We start from the raw sequence: 10,227 nt of genomic DNA, 5'->3' as shown, positions 1-10,227 counted from the left end.
GACGGATACCATCTCACTCGCGTCCCATGGACGGCGGCAGTAGTCTCAATCTAATATACCAGGACACTGTCCGCAGGATGGGGATAGACCCATCCAGAATCAGCCAAAGCAACACCGCCTTTGAAGGGGTGATACCAGGCGTTGAAGCCTGCTGCAGGGGCACCCTCGTACTAGAGGTGACATTCGGTTCCCCAGACAACTTCAGAAGCGAAGAACTACTCTTCACCATCGCCCCCCTCCAAAGTGGTTATCATGCATTGCTAGGGAGAACGGCCTTCGCCCGCTTCAACGCACTACCGCACTACACCTACCTTAAACTCAAGATGCCTGGTCCACATGGCGTCATCACCGTTAACGGAAATACAGAGCGTTCCTTACGAGCGGAAGAGTATGCGGCGGCTCTAGCAACCGACACTAAGTGGCCTCTAATATCAGAACGCATGATCGGTCATTAAGACCACGGATACGGTTAGACGAGTCCGGCAGCCCAGATAAACCTGAGCTGGGCGCTATACATGTAATCCCATAGAGAACACCAGGGGCTACAGATATTTACTAAAGCCCACCTTCTGGCTTAACCTTATTAACAGGCCAATGTCTTACACTTCTACTATCCATTGATAATAGCCAACTCTTCGCACGCTTACGTCATACTCTTCTACATGAGTTTTTCTTTTTACAAACACCATTCGTGCGATACCCTCCCAGGACACGGCACAACGGAGACAAAGGCACAGACGTGCAGCAGGGCCCCGCTCAAAGGTTTCTCTTTAGATTAAGCCCCTGTGTAAACTTGCTTTATTGTCTCTTGTTGCTTACACATCCCATGGGTACTACACCCACAGGGGATAGTGCCGTTATTGGCATTTCGCCACGACAGACTAATGCATGTACCTGGAAATACAGGGTTCATAATAAAGGGCATTATTCAGCCCAGTATAAGTTCTAAAGTCCGAATACCTTCGGGAGTGTTCGGCGTCGCGAGTTTGGCCTTATATGCATCAGCTCCGAATCATGTCTTTGGTCAAATGTTGGGTTTGCCCGGCTCCTGGGTTTGTCGCCTTACGTTCGGTTCTTATCGGCTAAGGCGGACAAAGGAGAACTACTGCGATTGTGCCCTGGTTATTCTGGATGAGCACCTTAGTAGAGAAAGCCGAAAACTGACTGTCATGATACAGCGAGAGACTGGTCAACCACTCGAGGACTCATCGAAATCTTTAGGATTCCTCCACATTAACGAAGGACCGTTTCCCGGTCATGTACACACGCGCATGTATTCGGATGCACGCAAAGATACCAGGGGCTACATAGTAGCCCCACCGTCAAACTCCTATGGCTAAGTGAAAGTGTTAAAGCTATATAGTCTGGTTGCCTAGTTCGACGTGCGATCACCTCCTTAATGGACCAAGACGTTGGATCAAGTGTGATTACGCATATTCTTGCAAACACCCCCGCATTGTATGCCTGGGGGCTGAAGTCAATGACTGCTAACTTTCAGATTACATACATACATCAAATGGCCGCAAAGGAGGCAGAATAACACTTTCGGGCGAAAAGTATAAACATTGCCTCCATACTTAAAATAAAATGGTTTTTACAATAAAACGATTTGTCAGTCGAACATGACAGTCTTCGAGCACTGAGCCTCTATTAAACGAGCACCTTCTGTTACCTGCTCCAAGTAGCGCTCGGCTGGATCCTGCCTTCCCGGCGGACTCTGGGTCGCAATTACGGTGGCCTCCATATTTGTCCAATATGCTTTAACACGGGCAAGAGCCATCCGTGCACCCTCTATGCATGCCGACCTTTTCATGGCATTGATTCATGATGCGGCACCAAGGAATTGTTGCACCAAACCAAAATAACTGTCCGGCTTCGGCCCCTTCGGCCATAGATGATCTATTACAGACCTCATTGAAAGATCGGACAACCTATGGAGCTCGGCCACAACAGCCATCCTCTCACTCAATGGCAACGGGCGCGTTGGAGCACTGAATTGCAACCAGAACAGCTTTTCCACTTCATTATCCTTTTGATCCTCGAAAAACTTGGCCGCATCAGCCGTACTCTTCGCCAGATCCGCACATGCGTCTGCAGGGCTCCAGCATCGATCCAGAGGAGCATACTTTGGATCTAAGAACTTCATCCACAACAAGTAGGGGTTTCCAGCCACGATTGCTCTGGCCTGTCGAAGCTCCTCCCGCGCATCCCTAATTTTGGAACGCGTCCCCTTGGCCACATCTAGGGCCTTCTTCAGGTTAGCAGAATTAGCCTGATTCTCTTTTTCAAGGAGCTCATACTGGTTGGTGGCGTTTTTCAGCTCCACAGCCATCTCGGCTATTTTATCTTCACTTCGGCGATGAGCAGCATGTTCGGCTCTCAACTCTTTGGCCGCCCTTAGGGCAGCCACATTGCTAGCTCGGGCTTGTTCCTCGGCTAGGGCAAGTTCCACCCTCAGGGCCTCCACGGCAGCAGCTCCGCCTACAGTCCAAGCATATCACATTAACATTATGCTCCTCCTAATACTTCCTATAAAAAATAAGGAAAGCGGAGCACATACTTTGTGACTCGTTAAGCCGCTCATTCACAAGTGTGATATCGGCATCCACAACTTCAATCTGTCGCCTCAGTTCGACGACTTCAATGGACCGGTCGGCTGCCGGGCCCTTAGCCACCTGCGCATGAATACAGTGCAATCATTACTCAAAAATGCGATCCTTCGTTTGCCGCCTAGGGCTGGCAACCAGAGTCTCAGGGGCTACTATCCATATGGAGCACACCTAGCACATGCGCCACAATCAAAAAATCACGTATTTCATTACATACCTCAAAGCCTCTAAGCAGGCTCGTAAAAGCTTCATTCAACCCGCTTGTGGCGGATGAAATCTTCTCAAGCACCATGCTCATTAATGAACGGTGATCCTTCGAGAGGCAGCTTGCTCCAGAAGGCCCGTCAGCGTGTCCGGCTGGTAGCCGAACTGTGCTGGACCCTTCTTATCACCCCCCGTGGGAGCTGAACGCTCCGGGCTCAGGGCGGCCGAAGTACTAGCTTCTGGCCTCAGCAAATCTGGACTCCTCCGTGACGACACCTCGGGGTCGCCCGCCCCATGAGGTGGAGAGGCTGGTGGGGTTTCACTCTCCATCATCTCCGGAAGGAGATCCCCTGAAGATGAACTCTGTCGAGAATAACTGCTAGCCGGACTGCAAAGGATGGATTCGGGTTATTGTTCTCGGAGGAGGGAGCAGTGGCTTTGTATTTACGATTAACTTACAGCTCGACTGAGGGCTGACCTATTTGCAGGCATGGCGCGGTGAGGACACCCTTCGGGGCAGGACCCCCTGGTGAAGTATTCTTCCCTTGTCTGGGCACCTCCGTCTCGAAGTCTTTGGAGGCGACCCTCTTCTTCCCACGGGGGCAGGAGACCCTAGATTCTCCTCCCCGACTGTCCTCCTTCGTGGAGGTAGTAATTCCCCCGGTTTGGATGTGCAATGTGTGAAGTTCTGCTTCTCTGTTCTTCCCTTCGTCTTTCCCTGAGGGCACTTGACTTAGCACACGACCAAGCATCTTGGCTATGGCAGGACTAGGCGAGCCTTTGGGAAGTGACGCCGGACACCTGATTCTCTCCGCCTTGTTGAGCCATTCCTGGCCACGGAGGGTTTTCAGAATAATGTTATGATAAATATAAATGAAGTGTTTGGTTTTTGGGTTACTTACTCGGGTATCTGGGCGGTTGCAGCTCAGGCCCTGATGAGGACATCAATACCATTGTTACACCCACAACCCCTATTGCTACATATACTAGACGAATTACTAGAGCTCGCGCATGCCAATTAAATTATCAGGTACTTTCGTTTCTTGGTAATGATTCTAATGTTCATGAGAATATGATGCTGCCTAAATTGCATACATTTGTTTTGCTTACAAATGAAGGGCCTAGCTTTCAGAAGGACGAACATTGGAGCACGAACAAGCATGGAGATTATGGCATGCGGAAGGGGCACAAGACCGGAGTTACAAGTGATGATTTCAGGACTTTGAAGCCACCATAATGGGTGCATGAAGCCTTGGATGAAATATACAAGATGCCACTTCATAAATTTCGTCCCGAGGCTATTCTAGGTACTGCGTCACCTTATTAATGGGCCAGGCCCATGTAATTTCGAAATACATAAGTATAGGCTATTTTTAGAGTGTGTATGTGTGGGGAGACAAGAGATAGGGTTGATTTCGGACCCCTCCACCAAGGGCCACGAAATCCCCCCCCCCCCTCTTCCTCCATATATACAACCCTTAGGGCACCGTTTAGACTTTGGGTTTTGTTTAGATTAAAAGTTCGCCATAGCTGCAACTTCGCGTACTTCGTTTGTGTTCAACGACTAGACAAAGGCGTCATAGAACCCCACCTTGATCAATAAAGCATTCATCTTATATTCGCAATATCTAGGTTGCCATCTTAGTTTCTTGCTTGTTCTTTGTTTGCTCATAGGAAACAGACCCTCATGGTCAGGTTGATCGTGCCCCGGCGTGGTTAATAACCTCTCGGAGTTGGTTTAGCGATTTCTAAGGCGTGACGTCCTCGCACGTTCGTAGTCGGATTGTCAAAGTCGACTTCCACCAAAGCGAAATTCATCATCTCATCGAAAGACGGGACACCTTTGCCTCTATCAAGATGGAACTATTTTTCTTGTATGGGTAGCACAGAAGTTGGGGGAAATTGCAGCATTTAAGACAAGGGAAAAATTCTGTAGAAGAATATTATCAGGAACTATAAACTGGCATGATTAGATGTGGTATTGTTGAGGAGAATGAAGCTATGCTTGCACGTTTTATGGGTGGATTAAATAGACAGATTCAGACCATTATAGAGTATAAGGAGTATACTAATATCACTCGTTTATTCCATCTTGCTTGTAAAGCTGAACGTGAAGTGCAGGATTGATAGGCATTGGCGTGAACTAACTTTTCTACAGGTCGACCTTGATCATGGACACCGCGTGCATCTTCTACTTCCACTGCACCAGCACCTCCATCAGGTGCCACCTACAGCCGTGATACAAGAAAGCAGGCAGAACCACCACTATCTGCCAAGAGCGCACCTGTCGGGCCTGCACGGAGTTCTTCTTCTTCCATGGCATTAACAGGGCACACAAGTGATATTATTTGTCGTCATTGTAAGGGAAGAGGTCATTATGCGAGAGAATGCAAATCTCAGCGTGTGATGATTGCTACTGAGGATGGTGGGTATGAGTCTGCTAGTGACTATGATGAGGAGACTTTGGCGCTTATTACAAGTGAAGAACACTGTGGAGCTGATTCTGATCATGAGACGCAATACATGGCTCCTGAAGACGCTAACAGGTATGAATGTTTATTTGCTCAACCTGTTTTGAGTGTGTGGGTCACACAAGCTGAGCAAAATCAGAGGCACAATTTGTTCCATACAAAGGGAGTTGTGAAGGAATGTTTTGTGCGCGTCATCATAGACGGAGGGAGCTGCAACAACTTGGCTAGCATGGAGATGGTGGAGAAGCTATCTCTCACCACAAGACCACATCCACATTCTTACTGCATCCAATGGTTAAAAAACAGCGGCAAGGTTAAGGTAACACGTACTATTCGTGTGCATTTTTTATAGAGGCAAAGGTGTCCCGTCTTTCGATGAGATGATGGATATCGCTTTGGTGGAAGTCGACTTTGACGATCTGACTACGAACGTGCGAGAACGTCGTGCCTTAGCAATCGGTAAACCAACTCCGAGAGGTTATTGACCACACCGGAGCATGATCAACCTGACCACGAGGGTCTGTTTCCTGCGAGCAAACAAAGAACAAGCAAGAAACTGAGATTGCAATCTGGATATTGCGAATATAAGATGAAAGCTTTATTGATCAAGGTGGGGTTCTGTGACGCCTTTGTCTGGTCGTTGAACACAAACGAAGTACGCGAAGTTGCAGCTATGGCGAACTTTTAATCTAAACAAAACCCAAAGTCTAAACGGTGCCCTAAGGGCTGTATATATGGAGGAAGAGGGGGTGAGTTTCGTGGCCCTTGGTGGAGGGGTCCGAAACTAACCCTATCTCTTGTTTCCCCACACATACGGACTCTAAAAATAGCCTATACTTATGTATTTCGAAATTACATGGGCCTGGCCCAATAATAAGGTGACGCAGCACCTAGAATAGCCTCTGGACGAAATTTATGAAGTGGCATCTTGTATATTTCGTCCAAGGCTTCATGCACTCATTATGGTGGCTTCAAAGTCCTGAAATCATCACTTGTAACTCCGTTCTTGTTCCCCTTGCGCATGCCATCATCTCCATGCTTGTTCTTGCTCCAATGTTCATCCTTCTCCAAGCTAGGCCCTTCATTTGTAAGCAAAACAAATGTATCCAATTTAGGCAGCATCATATTCTCATGAACATTAGAATCATTACCAAGAAACGAAAGTACCTGATAATTTAATTGGCGTGCGCGAGCTCTAGTAATTGGTCCAGTATATGTAGCAGTAGGGGCTGTGGGTGTAACAATGGTATTGATGTCCTCATCATCCTCCCCTTCTTGAAATGAAGTCGTCCTCGACGGAAGCTCATCTTCCTCACCCAAATAAGGCTTCAAATCTGCAATGTTAAAAGTGGGACTAACCCCAAAATCTGCAGGCAGCTCAAGTTTATATGCATTATCATTTATTTTCTCCAACACCTTAAAAGGACCATCAGCACGTGGCATTAACTTTGATTTGCGCAAATCAGGAAATCTATCCTTACGCAAATGTAACCAAACAAGATCTCCAGGTGCAAACACAACATGTTTTCTACCCTTATCTCCAGCAAGTTTATATTTAGCATTCATACGCTCAATGTTTTCCTTAGTTCACTCATGCATTTTTAAAATCAATTCAGCACGTTGTTTAGCATCAAAATTAACCTTCTCCGAAGATGGAAGAGGCAACAAATCAATACGTGCACGAGGTAGGAAACCATACACAATTTCAAAAGGGCACATCTTAGTAGTAGAATGCAATGAACGATTATAAGCAAATTCAATATGAGGCAAGCATTCTTCCCACATTTTCTTATTATTCTTCAAAACAGCCCTAAGCATAGTAGACAATGTTCTATTGACTACTTCAGTTTGTCCATCAGTTTGGGGGTGACAAGTAGTACTAAAAAGCAGTTTAGTCCCCAATTTAGCCCATAAACATCTCCAAAAGTGGCTAAGAAATTTAGTATCACGATCTGAAACAATAGTATTGGGCACACCATGCAAGCGAATAATTTCACGAAAGAACAAATCAGCAACATTAACGGCATCATCGCTTTTATGACATGGTATAAAGTGTGCCATTTTCGAGAATCTATCCACGACAACAAATATGCTATCCCTCCCCTTCTTTGTTCGAGGTAAACCTAAAACAAAGTCCATAGATATATCCTCCCAAGGAACACTAGGTACAGGCAAAGGCATATATAAACCATGAGGATTGAGTCGTGACTTAGCTTTTTGACATGTAGTGCAGCGAGCAATAAAACGCTCAACATCCCGTCTCATCTTTGGCCAAAAGAAATGTGTAGCAAGTACGTCCTCCGTCTTCTTCACGCCAAAGTGTCCCATTAATCCCCTCCATGCGCCTCCTGCAACAACAAAAGACGAATAGAGCTAGCTGGAATGCATAGCTTGTTAGCACGAAACACAAATCCATCATTAACGACGAACTTGTTCCATGTTCTCCCTTCTTTACAATTCTGCAATACATCTTTAAAATCAGCATCATGCACATATTGATCTTTGATGGTCTCCAAACCAAATATTTTGAAGTCAAGTTGTGAAAGCATAGTATAGCGACGAGACAATGCATCAGCAATAACATTTTCTTTACCCTTCTTGTGTTTAATAACATAAGGGAAAGTCTCAATGAATTCAACCCATTTAGCATGTCTACGATTCAGTTTAGCTTGACTTTTAATATGTTTCAAAGATTCATGATCAGAATGTATAACAAATTCTTTGGGCCATAAATAATGTTGCCATGTCTCTAAAGTCCGAACAAGAGCATATAATTCTTTATCATAAGTAGAATAATTCAGACTAGGCCCACTCAATTTTTCAGAAAAATATGCAACAGGTTTGCCATCTTGTAATAACACACCTCCTAATCCAATTCCACTAGCATCACATTCAAGCTCAAAAGTCTTATTAAAATCAGGAAGTTGGAGTAAAGGAGCATGTGTCAACTTATCTTTCAATACCGTGAAGGCTTCTTCCTGTGCGGTACCCCAAACAAAAGGCACATCCTTCTTTGTAAGCTCATTGAGAGGTGCAGCAATGGTGCTGAAATCTCTCACAAAACGCCTATAGAATCCAGCAAGGCCAAGAAAACTCCTCACTTGTGTGACCGTTTTGGGCTGCGGCCAACTCTCAATAGCTTCAATCTTGGCTTTATCAACTTCAATTCCCTGTGGAGTAACAACATAGCCAAGAAAAGACACTCGGTCGGTGCAAAAGGTGCACTTCCCAAGGTTACCAAACAAACGTGCATCACGTAGAGCAATAAAAACAGCACGTAAATGTTCCAAATGTTCCTCCAAAGTTCTGCTATAAATCAATATGTCATCAAAGTAAACTACCACAAATCGTCCAATGAAAGCACGTAAAACTTCGTTCATTAATCTCATGAAAGTACTAGGTGCATTAGTTAACCCAAAAGGCATGACTAACCACTCATATAATCCAAACTTAGTTTTAAATGTTGTTTTCCATTCATCCCCCAATTTCATACGAATTTGATGGTATCCACTACGCAAATCAACTTTGGAGAATATTGTAGAGCCACTCAATTCATCAAGCATATCATCTAGCCTAGGAATAGGATGACGATAACGAATAGTAATATTATTAATGCCTCTACAATCAACACACATACGCGATGTACCATCCTTTTTTGGCACTAAAATAATAGGAACAACACAAGGACTAAGGGATTCGCGTATATAACCTTTGTCGAGAAGCTCTTGTACTTGACGCATAATCTCCTTCGTCTCCTCTGGATTGGTACGGTATGGTGCACGGTTGGGTAGCGATGCACCGGGAATTAAGTCAATTTGATGTTCAATCCCTCGAATAGGTGGTAATCCCGGTGGCACGTCTTGTGGGAAGACGTCAGCGAACTCCTGCAAAAGGTTAGTGACAGCAGGGGGCAAAGAGGAAGGCACGTCCTCGAATGAAAATAATGCCTCTTTGCACACAAAAGCATAGCAAACAGATTTGCTAAAATCTAGCTCATCAATATCAGATTTAGTGGCAAGTAAACATGCACTTTTCAATTTAATTTCAGAAGCAACACTAGATGGTTTATTATTAGGCTTCATTTGTTGCTCAAATTCTTTTGCCACAATCTGATTTTCACTCTTATTCTTCTCCTGTTTTGCTTTATTAGCTCTATTAATATCATCTTTCAAAATGGAATCAGGAGTCATAGGAAGCAAAGTAATATTTTTATCCTTATGAACAAGAGTATACTGATTGTTTCTACCATGGTGGACAGAATTTTTATCAAATTGCCATGGTCGACCAAGTAATAAGGAACATGCTTGCATAGGTACCACATCACAATCAACATAATCAGCATATGTAGAGATACTAAAATGCACACGAACAGTACGTGTTACCTTAACCTTGCCGCTGTTGTTGAACCATTGGATGTAGTAAGGATGTGGATGTGGTCTTGTGGTGAGAGAGAGCTTCTCCACCATCTCCATGCTAGCCAAGTTGTTGCAGCTCCCTCCGTCTATGATGACGCGCACAGAACGTTCCTTCACAACTCCCTTTGTATGGAACAAATTATGCCTCTGATTTTGCTCAGCTTGTGTGACCTGCACACTCAAAACACGTTGAGCAACTAAACATTCATACCTGTCAGCGTCTTCAGGAGCCATGTATTGCGTCTCATGATCAGAATCATCTCCACCGTGTTCTTCACGTGTAATAAGAGCCAACGTCTCCTCATCATAGTCACTAGCGGACTCATACCCACCATCCTCAGTAGCAATCATCACACGCTGAGATTTGCATTCTCTCGCATAATGACCTCTTCCCTTACAACGATGACAAATAATATCACTTGTGTGCCCAGTTGATGCCATGGAAGAAGAAGAGCTCTGTGTAGGCCCGGCAGGTGCGCTCTTGGCAGATAGTGGTGGTTGTGCCTGCTTTCTTGTATCACAGCTGGA

The sequence above is a fragment of the Triticum aestivum genome, chromosome 2B (genome assembly GCF_018294505.1).
Source record: "Triticum aestivum cultivar Chinese Spring chromosome 2B, IWGSC CS RefSeq v2.1, whole genome shotgun sequence".
Lineage (NCBI taxonomy): Eukaryota > Viridiplantae > Streptophyta > Magnoliopsida > Poales > Poaceae > Triticum > Triticum aestivum.
The sequence above is the reverse complement of the archived record's forward strand: the minus strand, read 5'-3'. Positions refer to the sequence as shown.